This window comes from Thamnophis sirtalis, unplaced genomic scaffold (assembly GCF_051295495.1).
Source record: "Thamnophis sirtalis isolate CommonGarterSnake01/CBP01778 unplaced genomic scaffold, rThaSir2_p1.2 scaffold_1, whole genome shotgun sequence".
Lineage (NCBI taxonomy): Eukaryota > Metazoa > Chordata > Lepidosauria > Squamata > Natricidae > Thamnophis > Thamnophis sirtalis.
Window position 1 is genome coordinate 147,542,129 of NW_028261381.1, and position 13,649 is coordinate 147,555,777.

Genomic DNA, 13,649 nt, shown 5'->3' on the forward strand with positions numbered 1-13,649 from the left:
AGGGACGTACTATATGTCCTCAGCTCTGATGGCAGAAGCATCAGGAGAAGAGGTCAGAAGGGGATCAAAGCAGCTCAAGCCAATCTTGATTTCCAAGAGAATTGCACATGCTCAGAAAATATGGATACAGTCAGTCTCCTAATGACTACGAAGCCAACAATATAGAACTTACTTGGGGCTTTTTCTCAAGAGTACAGCAACCCAATTGTCAGAGTTCTGAAAAAGCTCTTTTAGTTGTCACATAGCGTGATTCCACTTTAAGAAGCAGGAGCGACCATCCCCAAAGTGCTAGGAAATGTTCTTGTTTCAGAACCATTGTTTGAGTTTCCTGTTGTTATAATTCCTACACAAAGAATTTTAGGTCTTGGCTGCTGGCATTCCAAACCATACTTGGGTTCTAAACAATGTTTCACTCCAAGAATGTTTCCCATGTTGGAAACCCATTATCTGCATTTTTATCTGCATGACATATTTCTGAGTATATACAGTATTTTGTTGCAATGTAGACACCATCAGGAGTCTTAGTTTAGCTTAGCTTAGCTTTTCCTTTGGCATTATCTCAGTGATATACATTAAAAAATAATAATCAGTAGGACTTTTGCTGTTCTTAGTACTGTAATCCTTTGCTTTTCATAAAACATTACTTGGTTTAAGACATGTTTTAGCTGCATTATTTGTTAGAAACATCACCTTAGCAGCAATAGCAATTTTCCTCTTGTAAATTTTATTAATGATTCATCATTTATATCCTTTTCAACCACATATAGGCTGTGTTCTTAAACTTGAGCACTTTTAGCCTTTGAGTGACATGGGGAGCACTACAACAATACATTTAATTACATTTTAAAGAATTGATTAAATTAAATTAAAATGCAGTTAATGCTTACCACATATTTATTCATCTTTTCACCTTATGTTATATTCAATTTTCTAATATGGCAACTTCTGAAGGATCCCTAGGCAGAATTATATCAGGTTCTGGAGTTACAAGCTTTTATTTCCCCATTTCAAACAGAAAAGTGACATACAATGTATTAGCTTTTAAAAAATATCTCTTTAGATTATTTCTTAGTCAAGCAGGTTTTGTTAAAAAGAAATTAAAAGTCAGATTCCCTCCTATTCGAAGCCATGTTTTTTTCTGATTAAATATGAATAGGACGGGTGCTATTATGTTTTTATAAGATGGGGTATGGTTAATCTGTAGAGCTAATTGAGGAAACAAGTTAGGACAGGAAAAACAGATTTCTACAATTTGACTTCCCACATATTTGGTGGATTATATTCCCCACAATTCAGTCACACTAACAAGGAACTGTGGGACCTGGATAAAATTTACCTGAGATTAAATCCCATCCCTGAAATATTTTTCTCCTCTTGACACACAACACTATTTTACGGCTGTGTAGCCCAAAGAATAAACTACTTAAGGTTTTAAAAATCCACCTATTTTTAACCCTTGTGCTATGCATTTTTACTGGATGTTATTCCAAAACTGGAAGAAAAAATATTAAACAGACATAATGACAATAAGTAATATGTACAAAATGGTTTGGTAGACAGACCCATTCTGTCTCATCATCTGAAATGGATACCAGCAACCCAGTCTCAAGGTCATTATATTACAGTTGCATTAAAAAAAACCTCCAACACATCACAGTGAAATAGAAAAATTCCAATACTGAATGGCACACACATGAATGTACAGAATGTGTCCATTCCTGTATCTTAAGCATCTGTTTCTTCAGTAGTCTTCTACACTCTTTGGCACCTACCCAGATTAAGCTGACAGTATTCTGGTTGGAGATTTTATGAAAGCTGATAGGGTGATCCACAAGACAAAGCCTCTGTAGTAATAAACATTACATGTATTTTGTGAACACACAGGAAAGAAAAATGGGTCTTGTAGCTGGCTTGGAATCTGCGGGCTGATAGATCTGGCTGAGCTATAGGCATGCAAACAATGTGAAGAGTTGGAAGTTTTTCACAGCAGTCCATGTCATTCATTTTAGCCGGCTGATCAAATGTGGGAAAGAGCAGAGGATTTTTGCAGCTGTACATGAGCAAGTGCATATCCATATTCAAACATGGTCATGAGTATAGGGCACAGCACACCCTCCATTTATTACTACTGTTGTTCATTGGATTACTTTTTGCCTAGCAACTCAGCATGGGAAAAGTTGTGTGGTTTTTGTCTTATGAAACAAATGGCAGGAAATACCTATTGAAGTGGATCTGCAAGACCTGGCATCTGATTGAATCTTCCCATCAGAGTTTTTAGGCTGTTTCTAGACCAATTGCTTCTTCCTACTAGCTCCATTGTGGTTCCATGCTTAGAAGCTGCATGGGCCAGCCAAAACAGCAGAACAGAATGTCCATATGTAAAAGCATTTTACATCTCCAAACCAGAGGTAATATTCAGCAGGTTCTCAATAGTTCGGAACCAGTAGTGGAAATATTGAGTAGTTTGGAAAACCGGTAAATATCACCTCTGACTGGCCCCACCTCCATCTATTCTCTGCCTCCCAAGTCCCAGCTGATCAGGAGGGAATGGGGATTTTACAGTAACCTTTCCCTGCCATGCCATAGAACCTGTAGTAAAAATATTTCAATCCCACCACTGCTCCAAACACAAATTGGATGTTGCTCTTCCTTCCCTTTTCTGAGAACCTCTGGAATTATGGTACTGTTTCTCTGGAATTTGACTCTCTCTTGGGAAGATAGGAATTCAAGCAGATGTGAAACTTTATTGCAGATAGAAATAAAGTCAGTAATGAGGAACAGTGAGTTCTTCAAAGATATCATGCTAAAGCCTGATATCTACCTATCTCTGTTTTGTAACAGATTGTTTGCAATCCGTTTTTTAGGCTGGTCCATTGGTTGTATTGCTTATGATTACAAAATGGTCTCAAGCCAATGGTGGGATTCAATTTTTTTTACTACCGGTTCTGTGGGCATGGCTTGGTGGGTGTGGCAGAGGAAGGATACTGTAAAATCTCCAATCCCTCCCCATTCCAGAGGAAGGTTACTGCAAAATCTTCATTTCCTCGTGATCATCTGGGACTCGGGAGGCAGAGAATAGATGGGGCCGGGTCAGTCAGAGATGGTGTTTACCAGTTCTCCGAACTACTCAAATTTTCTGCTATCAGTTCTCCAGAACTGGTCAGAACCTGCTGAATACCACATCTGCCTCAAGCCCCTAATTTTCTTCCTTTACCCTCTCCATCCCTTACACCTTTACAGAAGGAAAGGATCTAGCAAGGAGTTTTGAAAATCGGAATAGCTGACCATGTGGAATAGATGCAATTTCTAATTTGGTTTGTGTTGGAAATTTATCATCCTATCGTTAATTTATTAATATTATTACAGTATTGTGACTCTTGCGTGTTTAGGAAATATATCTCAAGATAAGCAATCAATAAACTGGTTACTTCCTGAAAGTTACAATTATGCACATGATTTCTCAATTAAGTTACCATCAGAATACTTAACTAGCCTAAGCATCTGAAACAGAAACAAAAGAAAAATTGCTTGATTACTTCCTGTTCTCTTCTCTTCAGTGAGTTTGAGTGCAGTCTATGTTTTTCATGTTTCTCTTCTTTTCTTCAACTAAAATGGGAGAACTCTGTAAGAAGACACAAATAGCAGGTGTCATTCAATGAACAGGCGGCAACCAGATTCTTTACAGCAAGTTTGATAATGTTACAATTCTTCCTCCCCTGTGCATTGTTGCAGTGCTGAGCACTCCTTACCTCCTGTCATTTTGAAGAGGGGGGGGGGAACATTCAAAAGATGTAAGTGGGTAGGGACATCTAACCCTGAGCATTAGAGAGGTAATAACTGCATTGTAGGAATTGTGCTGAATTGGAGAGAAATGTTAGTATCAGGATTAAGCAGTCAACTGCTTCATGGGGGGACTCTCTGAATTATAGGTGTTCTGGAAGAATACATGTCCATCAATTAGCTACTTTTTCTGGATAAGAAGGAATCGGAGGTGCTCTCTGTTGTTGCAGTGCTTTGTAGATTAACTATAGAGATTTTTTTCTGCCCAGGCAGTGGGGAAAAACATCTTGAGATCCAATCACAATTGAGATTATTTTCAGCTAAATAGTCTGTAAATAAGTCAATAAGTGTGTTGTCCTATAATACAATTGGAGAGAAATCCATATTATTTTCCCTTCTGCTTCTCCACAGTGCACAATGAAGCCATTACAAATTTGAAAGGACTGTTTGGTGTGCATCATGGAATTAGTGGAAATCCTTCAAAATAGGTGTTTCAGAGGAAGTAGCACCTCTGTTTGAGTATCTAGAACAGCCACATGTTTTGCAAGGCAACTTCAGAAGTTGCTTCTGTGTGTGCAAAGCCACTTTGTTTTTTCTTTTCCCAGAATCGTGGCATGTACTCATATGCAGAGACAATTGGGAGAGCTTCTGAAGCAGCTGTGTTAATGTGGATAAAGGTGTGCCTGTGTTAGAAATTTGAGAGGACATGTCCCTTATGGACTCTTCTCTATTTCCAAGCAGTTCTTTTAAAGGATTTGCCTAGCTTCTGTATAGAACAAGTTCCTTAATAGAATGACCTATTTAGTAATTCTCCCCCCACCCCCAGTTCTGTTATCTCTAGTGCCCTCTTCTGTTTGCAATATTATTGGCAGGAAGATTCACTGTAAACTGTACTTGCTTCTCATTGCTTAACATTTATTTAGATTTCCTCTTATATTGTGGGACTACGGATCCTTCTAGTAGTATAAAATGCTTTATATTGCATTAGTGAGGCCATATTTGGAAGACTGAATCCAGTTCTGGGTACCATGGTACCAGGGGTGGGTTCCGGCAGTCGCTACTGCAGGTTTGCTCATGGCCCCACCCTGTGCATGCTTGGTGCAATAAGAATTGCTCTGCGCATGCGCAGAAGCAAAAAACAAGATGGTGGCACCTATGGCATCACCTGGAAAACTGGTTCGGGGGCGTGGCAGGCCTGGGTTGCTACCAATTACAGCGACCCAGGCTACCAAACCACTACCAGTTCAGCCGAACTGGTCCAAACCAGTAGGAACCCACCACTGCATGGTACAAAAAAGATGCTGAGACCTTAGAAAGTGTACAGAGAAGAGCAACAAAGGTGATAAGGGATCTGGAGGCTAAACCATACATGACGCGACAAATGTGCGCATGACAGCAGTGCGCCGACAGCGCGATTTAAGTTAAGGTAAGGGTTAGGGTCAGCGTCAGGTTTAGGGTTAGGTTTAGGGTTAGGGTTAGGGTTAGGGTGCACTTCTGTCGGTGCGCTGTTGTTGGCGCGCTTCAGTGCTCATTTGTCGGTGCGGTTTAGAACTTGCGGTTTTGTCACCGCGGTTTCTTCGGGCGCGATTTTGTGGGGCGCCCCTTTGTCGGTGAACCTAAACCATATACATAACAAATGGTTAGGGGAACTAGGTATCTCTGTCCAATGAAGAGAAGGACTAGGGGTGACATCATAACTTTCTTCCAGTACTTGAGGGACTGTCACAGGAAAGAGGGATTGATTTATTCTCCAAAGCACCTGAGGGCAGGAGAAGAAGTAATAGGTAAAAGCTCATTAAAGAAAGATTCAACCTGGAACTAAGAAAACATTTCCTGACAGCGAGAGCAATTAATAAGTGGAATGGCTTGTCCCCTGAAGTTCTAATTTTGTCTCATTCATTCATTCAATATGTCACCAATCTTACTGTCCCAAGTGACTCTGATTGGAAGCATAGATATAAAAACATTAAACACATTAAAATTAAGATTAAGATTAACAATAATTTGAATAAATAAATAATAAGTAAATAAATAAAGAGCAGAAGAGCAGAAGGGTGGAGGCTGATTTCATTTCAGGAGGCAAGATATTCCAGAGGCCATGGCAGAGAAGGCACTTATAGCAATAGCACTTAGACTTATATACTGCTTCACAGTGCTTTACAGCCCTCTCTAAGAGGTTTACAGAGTCAGCATATTGCCCCCAATAATCTGGCTCCTAATTTTACCCACCTCAGAAGGATGAAAGGCTGAGTCAACCTTGAGCCTGGTGAGATTCGTTCCTTAACACCAGTGGTGGGTTGTAGGAGGTACACCCCGGTACGTGTGTACCGGTGCCTGCCGGAAACAGTAGCCACCGTACCGGAACGGTGCTTTGGAGGGCCCGTCCTCCCTCGTTCCTTACCTATATTTGAAGGAAATGGGCCATCTGTGCACTGATGTGCAGCATACGGTGCCTGCGCAATGCTCCACTGAGCAGCTGGAGCATCGCAGGTGGTAGGTGCGCATGTGTGCCCATGGTGCACGCCCAGCTCCTCTTGCAGCATACCGGTTGCAACAGGAACCGAAACCCATTACTGCTTGACACCCTCTAGGTAGAATTCCTTGAGCAATGGGATCTGAAGAAGGCCTCTTCTGCTGGTGTGAGAGAGGCTAGCTGGTTCCATTGGAATGACATAGTGCCTCGGATAACTGGTTCCATGCCACAAGAGTCCTCAAATGTGTGTTGACTATATATTGAATTGGAACTGGAAGCAAGCTGGCAACCAGTACAGCTTACATTGCAATGATATCACTTTTCACTTTAGGTACCTCTGCTATATTATTCTGTTGTACTTTCTATAACATTCTGTTGTCTCTAACTTCAGTCCAGGGGTGGATTCCTGCCAGTTCCAACCTCTTCTATAGAAGAGGTTCCACAAATCTACGGTGCCGTTTAGAACCAGTTCTAGCTCCCTCCCCACCCGTCCGCACATCATCAAGATGAAGAGCGAGAGGAGGAATTTTGGGAGTTGAAGTCCACAAGTCTTAAAGCTGTCAAGTTTGAAGACCCCTGGGGTTTTTTTCTAAAGCATTAGGGGTGCAAGGGTCTTGTAACTTGACAGCTTTAAGACTTGCACACTTCAATGCCAGAGTTCCTGAGCCAACATGACTGGAGGAGAAATTCTGGGAGTTGAAGTCCACAAGTCTTAAAGCTGTCAAGTTTGAACATCTCTGGGGTTTTTTTTTTCTAATGCGTTAGGAGTGCAAGGGTCTTGTAACTTGACAGCTTTAAGACTTGCATGCTTCAAATGCCAGAGTTTCTGAGCCAATTTTGGTTGCTAAGCAAGAGCGTTGTTAAGTGAGTTTCACCACATTTTACAAGTTGGCCACACCTACCCAGTCACATGACTGCCAAGCCACTCCCACCAGGTCACATGGCCAGCAAGCCACTCCTACAAAGCAGGCCACACCTACAGAAGAGGTTCTAAAAAGTTTTGAAACCCACCACTGCTTCAGTCCTATATGTTGGTCCACTTCACGCTTAAAATAAAACTTTTCAAATACATTTCCATGGATATTCTGTTCACATAGCCATTTTCTTTTCTTCAATAACATCAATTTTCTATTTTTTTTGTTTGCTCCCCAGTTGATTTTAAAGAGTATTTGCTTTGACATGTGGTGTTGACAATTTGTGTTTTTAACAGTTTATAATCATTTTAATCATTTTAAATAACAGCTTCAACTGCCACAACTGTCAGTGTTTAAGAGAATGTGAGGCCATGCTTAAAGCCTGCTTATTATCCGATAAAGCCCAAAAGAGGAAAAAGAAAATACTGTAAATGCCTACCAAGTATCCTAGAGGCTCATCAAAATTCTCTTAAATGAGTACCTCCAAAAATTATTCTTGGATATGAAAAATGCAACAGTATTCTTCAGCTAGGCATGGAAGATGTAATCTGGTTCTATCTCTAAGTATCTTAGTTTAGCTTGGCTAGCCGGTATATCGATATAAAGTAGTATGATAAGTAAAATTACAAGGAAGTGAAATCCCCTTTTAATATACACTCATACATTATCTGTTGTAAACCTGCTACATATTCCTATTTTTCTCTCTTGTAGCAATAGCAACAGCACTTAAATGTATATAGTGCTTCACAGTGCTTTACAGCCCTCTCTAAGCAATTTACAGAGTCAGCCTATTGTCCCCAACAATCTGGGTCCTCATTTTACCCAGCTCGGAAGGATGGAAGGCTGAGTTAACCTTGAGCTTGGTGAGATTTGAACTGCCAAACTGCTGGAACCCAGCAGTCAGCAGAAGTAGCCTGCATTTTAACCATTGTCCCACCAGGGCTCTTGTTTGATAGTAGATCCCCTTTGCTGGTTGAGTTCAAACAGGCACTTGCTAGTCATTTTTTTTACAGATGTTTTAATTAAGCTTCAGTTTTGATAGCTACTCCAGCCCTTTCCAACCCAATTATCCTATTCTCTGTTGCTCTCTCTCTGTAGTTTTGAGCAAGATTTTTGGAAGTAGTTTGTCATTGCCTGCTTCCTAGGGCTGAAAGATAGTGACTGGCCAAAGGTCACCCAACTGGCTTTAAGCCTAAAGTGTAACTGGAACTCACAGTCTCCCAATTTCTAGTCTGATGCCTTAGCACTACACCAAAACTGCTTCTGTCTTATACAGACCTAAAATTCTCCACCAATTTTCTAAGTAGATGTGGTGAGGGGGACAGGGATCAAATAGAGATTTAGTCTAAAATCCTTAGGTGGGCGCAAAAGGGTTAAGTCCTCCCCCCTCCCCCCAATGTCTCAAAGTCCTTCAGAAAAAAAGTGAAATTCTCCAATACTTTATGTAAGATGCCTGATCAAAAAAAAAAGAAAAAACACACATTTTTGTATAGTCTTCCCCACACATTCCCTGATTCTTTTTGAATTAAAGAGGTACAGGTAGTCCCCGACTTACAACAGTTCATTTAGTGATGTTCAAAGTTACAACAGCACTGAAAAAAATGACTTATGACTGTTTTTCGCATATACAACCATTGTAGCATCCCCATCCCCAAGTGTCCCCATCAGGCCCTTTGCAGCTGACTGATATTTATGATGGTTGCAGTGTCCTGGGGCTACACCTTTTGTGACCTTCTGATAAGCAAAGTCAATGGGGAAGCCAGAGTCACTTAACAACTGGGTTACTAACTTAAGAACTGCAGTGAGTCACTGAACAACTGCGGCCAGAAAGGTCATCAAATGGGGCAAAATTCATTTAACAGCTGTCTTGCTTAGCAACAGAGATTTTGGGTTCAACTGTGGTCATACATCGAGGACTATCTATATATGAATTCCATGTGCCATCCTTGTTTCAAAAGTTTTATTTTCTTTTAAAACAAACATTTCATCATTCCTCAATCAGTGAGACATCGGAGTACAATTTTTTTGTGTGTCAAAATAGTTCTAGTTTACCACCAAATTCTTTATTTAAACAGAACTTTTTTTTATCTTTCTTTAAAAAAACAAAACACAAATATGTCCTCATTTGTCAATCATTAAGACATTGAAGTACATTTTTTTTGGTTGTGTGTGCCCCTCCCTCCCTCCACCCCCCCATCCCCCCTCCTCCTTCCCCCCCCCGACTTCCCAGAACCCGTACACGGTATGGATTTTTAACTAGCACAGTCTAGAATCTATTGAGAAAAAAGAAATAAAGAAATTAATGACATTCTACATTGACCTTAGCTTCTTCTTACTGAACTGACTTTTAACAGTTTAAATCATTTCTGATCTTAAGCATAGGCTAACTGGAATTTCTTAGTCCCGTATTTATTTTGTATATAGTCAATCCATTTTTTCCAGTCTCGTTTATATATCTCATTTGAATGATCTTTAAGATATGCCGATATTTTAGCCATCTCGGCTAAGTTTGTTACTTTCAATGTCCATTCTTGGATTGTAGGCAAGTCTTCCTTCTTCCAATATTGCGCCACCAACAGTCTTGCTGCAGTTATCAGGTGCAGAATCAAATTGGTCTCTACCACTGTAAAGTCAGTACATATACCTAGTAAAAATAACTGGGGAATAAACTTTATCCTTCTTTTAAAAACATTTTGCATGACCCACCATATTTTTATCCAAAATGCCTTAACCTTTTGGCAGGTCCACCATATATGATAATATGTAGCATCGAGAGAACCACACCTCCAACATTTAGGCTGTACATTCGGATACATAGAAGCCAACTTTTTAGGATCTAAATGCCATCTATAGAACATCTTGTAAAAATTTTCTCTCAGATTTTGAGCTTGTGTAAATTTCACATTTCTTACCCAGATTCTTTCCCATGTATCCAACATTATTGGTTCCTCAATATTTTGAGCCCATTTTATCATACAATCTTTAACTAATTCTGTTTCCAAATCCATCTGTATTAATACATTATATATCCTCTTTATATGCATTAAGCTTTGATCTCTTATTTGTTTAAACAGATTATCCTCAACTTGGATAAAACCAATTTTTTGATCTATTTTCCACCTAGCCTGTAATTGCCCATACTGGAACCATGTTTGAACTACCTTCTCCTCTTTTAATACCTCTAAAGATTTTAATTGTAATACCCCCCTTTCCGAGGTAAGAAGCTGTCTGTAAGTAATTCTGTCCTGTTTTTGTGCTGTATTCATATTTTCAATTGCGTGTCTAGGAATTGCCCACATGGGTATCTTGTCATTTAATTTATATTGGTATTTCTTCCAAACCCGCAATAAAGCATTTCTTAAAATATGACTTTTAAAATTCTTATCCAATTTTTTGTTGAATAACAGGTAAGCATGCCAACCAAATACCAGATCGTGTCCCTCAATATTCAATATTCTATCATTGGTTAAATGAGTCCAATCACTAATTACAGATAAAGCCAATGCATCATAATATAGTTTTAAATTAGGTAGTTTCAATCCTCCTCTCTCACGTACATCTTGCATTATTTTCATCTTTACCCTCGGCTTCTTTCCTGCCCACACAAATTTGTTGATACCCTTCTGCCATTCTAAAAGGTTCGCATCTTTTTTAAGTATAGGTAACATTTGGAAAAGAAATAAAAATTTTGGTAAAATGTTCATTTTCACTGTTGCTATCCTACCCAGCAAAGATAAGTGCAATTTCTCCCATTTTTTCATCTCTGTCTGTATGCTATGCCAAAGTGGTTCATAATTATGCTTATATAATTTCCCATTTGAAGTTAAAATGTTAACTCCAAGATATTTGACTTTTTTAACTACCTCACATCCTAGCATCACTCCTAATTCTTCCTTTTGTTTAATATTCATATTTATAGCTAATATTTTGGTTTTTCCTAAGTTTATTTTAAAGCCCGACACTTGACCATATTGATTAATCGTATTCATTAAAACCATACTGGATTCCTGGATACCTTCAGTTAGAGAAGAACACAGGCAAAAATTGAATCAACCAATAACCTCGGGGGAAATCCTGCAGGTACTTAAGCAATTAAAGTCAGGGAAAGCACCAGGTACAGATGGCTTGACAGCGGTTTACTATAAAAACTTACAGTTAGAAATGGTAGAACCTCTTAGAGAATTATTTAATATGATTCAAACGGAAGGTAAAGTCCCTCCATCTTGGAAGACAGCGTTTATATCTTTGATACCCAAAGAAGATCAAGATACTACTCAACCCAAAAATTATAGACCTATTTCATTACTGAATGTAGATTATAAAATTTTTACTAAAATATTAGCAAATAGGTTAATGTTGGTCATTCAACAATTGATACATACGGACCAAACAGGTTTTATACAAGGGAGACAGATGAAAAGTAATGTTAGATTAATTATTAATGCATTAGAATATTTGGGAAAGAACAACCAGATCCCTGCTGCGTTTATATTTTTGGATGCTGAGAAGGCCTTTGATCGAGTTAACTGGCAATTTCTGCTGAAGATACTGCAAAAAATGCAGATAGGAGATAATTTTTTACAGTCAATTAAAGAAATATACCAACAGCAAACAGCACAAATCATAGTCAATGGAAGTTTAACAGACTCTTTTCAAATTGGAAAAGGTACAAGACAGGGCTGCCCTTTGTCCCCATTATTGTTTATTATAACTTTGGAAGTATTGTTGAATAAAATACGGGGCTTGGATGGTTTAAAAGGGATCAAGATTAGGCAGCAAGAATATAGAGTCCGCGCTTTTGCGGATGATTTGGTCATAATATTGGAGTTTACCACCAAATTCTTGTCTAGCCTAATGTATACCCCTCCCTCCCTCCACCCTCCCCCAACCCCCCTCCTCCTCCCCCCCCGACTTTCCAGAACCCGTACACGGTATGGATTTTTAACAAACACAGTCTAAAATCTATTGAGAAAAAAGAAATAAAGAAATTAATGACATTCTACATTGACCTTAGCTTCTTCTTACTGAACTAACTTTTAACAGTTTAAATCATTTCTGATCTTAAGCATAGGCTAACTGGAATTTCTTGGTCCCGTATTTATTTTGTATATAGTCAATCCATTTTTTCCAGTCTCGTTTATATCTCTCATTTGAGTGATCTTTAAGATATGCCGATATTTTAGCCATCTCAGCTAAGTTTGTAACTTTCAATGTCCATTCTTGAATTATAGGCAGGTCTTCCTTCTTTCAGTATTGCGCCACCAACAGTCTTGCTGCCGTTATTAGGTGCAGAATCAAGTTAGTCTCTACCACTGTAAAGTCAGTACATATACCTAATAAGAATAACTGTGGAGTAAACTTTATCCTTCTTTTAAATATATTTTGCATAATCCACCATATTTTTATCCAAAATGCCTTAACCAAAAATATGGAACGCTTCACGAATTTGCGTGTCATCCTTGCGCAGGGGCCATGCTAATCTTCTCTGTATCATTCCAATTTTAGTATATGTGCTGCCGAAGCAAGCATGTGCCATCCTTATGGTCTTCTCTAACCTTTTTTTTCTTTAATTTTTTTTAAAAACAAATTCTCTTTTATTTAATGAAATTGCATGAGAATCAGTGGAGGGAAATACTGATGAATTTATCAATATTAACTCCGCCTCATTTGAATGTAATCCCCCTTTCTTCAGAAGTAATTGCACATCCATCCCTTGAAGGTGGTTGGAATAAATATCCACAACTTGTTTTGGGCTACAACAATTGAAACTCATCAAAATAGAACTTGAGTTGAAAGACTCTTAACTGCTTTACTATCATCTGTAAAAAAAAGGTGGAGATTAGGTCAAAGTAATCATGACCAATTTTAGCTTTGAAATGCCTGATGATATAATTTCCAAAAGAAATCATGTATGAAATATTGTGAACCATTTAATAAAATCTCTGATGATCAATCTTTAAGAGTGCAATGGACCTAGAAAAGAATAATTTTTTAAATTGCCTTAATCACAATCTACGAACATATCAAGTGAATCCTCATTTGTGCAGTAGATAGGATAACTCACAATGAGGATAGCAGCTATTACGAATGGGGCATCATTATTTCTTTTTAAAAAATCCAGCTATATAACTTGTAAGGACTCTCACCTCCTGCTTTTGAATGCACAGGTCACAATAATGGTTTGGGTGCCTCTGCCCAATTTGAGATGGTTTGTCAGCTGCATTCCATTCTGCAAAAGGTGTATCCAGGCAACAATGAAATTTAATCCAGATTTAATCACCTGTATGTATGAGTAACACAATACAATAGCAGAGTTGGAAGGGACCTTGGAGGTCTTCTAGTCCAACTCCCTGCCTAGGCAGGAAGTCCTATACCATTTCAGACAAATGGCTATCCAACATCTTCTTAAAGACTTCCAGTGTTGGGGCATTCACAACTTCTGGAAGGCAAGCTGTTCCACTGATTAATTGTTCTAACTGTCA

At 38.8% G+C, this 13,649-nt stretch overlaps 1 non-coding gene across 1 annotated transcript; it reads right to left on the reverse strand.

Moving 5' to 3' along the window:
• Positions 1-12,589: 12,589 nt before the first annotated feature.
• Positions 12,590-12,696, reverse strand: LOC148049769 (U6 spliceosomal RNA). Its single transcript, XR_015695304.1, has one exon. It is a non-coding gene; the product is annotated as a U6 spliceosomal RNA (small nuclear RNA).
• Positions 12,697-13,649: the final 953 nt, after the last annotated feature.